Here is a 1,096-nt window from a genome sequence, read left to right as displayed (position 1 = left end):
CAATGGCGTTTAGGAGCTATTATGTACATATTTCTTAAGATACTGAGGACAATTTTTTGTCTTAATAGACCATAAAAACTGCCTTTCCTATAATCAAAATATATCTTGGCTCACGGATCACTGAATCCTCAGAACCACAACCTCGCCATCTATTGCATCAATATGGTATTCATAGATTTTATTATTTATATCACACTCAAAAGCATGCTAGGCACCAGGCTGATTTGAAAAAGTCTGTCCCAAAGTGCTTGCAATCTAAAATATAGATAAGAGACAGCATTCAATAGCAATAAATAATGAGGAAAGGGCCAGAAAAAGAGAACAAGGGGTTGAAAATAGAAAAGTTTCTGAGACTGAAGCAGCCTTTAAAATCTTTGATGCATTTTTCCCCTCCAAATGACAGAAGCAATAAGATAATATGAATTAAACTGTTTACCAATCAATTTACAACATGAAACCTTTGTTGTATTATGAGTGGAAAACAGACATCCTATATACCCCAAGACCTCTGGAAAGTCAAAGGAGGAAGCTACATATACCCAAATGCCTAATGTCCTTCTTAAAAATTAGTTTAAAAAAAAAACAACAAAAAACGTTGTTTGCAGCTAGACTAAAAATTTACATAAAAATGTTATTCTATAGCAAATTTTTTTGGTGAAATACGAAACTGAAATAAAGCTAGGTTTATAACGAAAGTGCTGACACAGCCTTAACTCTAGCTTCACAAATGCAAGTTTAATTTTATTTTAAACTTTATTTAGCACAGAATTAAAAGATGCATATTTGTCTCTTTAATACACTTAGCAAAATCTCATTGAAATCAGTGAGCATTCAGATTTTTGCTGAGTTTACTTTTCTTCATTTCACAATTTTTAATACATTCCAATGCACAAAAATTACCATATTTCATAGAATCGAGTAATCTTACCTTGGAACTGGGGGAAGGACACGAGGTGGACACTGCAATAAAAAATACTTCCATTAGTATGTTATGAAACCCCATCTCCTTTTTAAGCCCCTGCTAAGCCATTTCACAGAAACCAGCTAATTCCAAGCATGACCGACACATCCAACATATATTAATCTTCTGAAAAGT

This window comes from Emydura macquarii, unplaced genomic scaffold (assembly GCF_026122565.2).
Source record: "Emydura macquarii macquarii isolate MOO-44397 ecotype Brisbane River unplaced genomic scaffold, CSIRO-AGI_Emac_v2 contig_1253, whole genome shotgun sequence".
NCBI lineage: Eukaryota > Metazoa > Chordata > Testudines > Chelidae > Emydura > Emydura macquarii.
The sequence above is the reverse complement of the archived record's forward strand: the minus strand, read 5'-3'. Positions refer to the sequence as shown.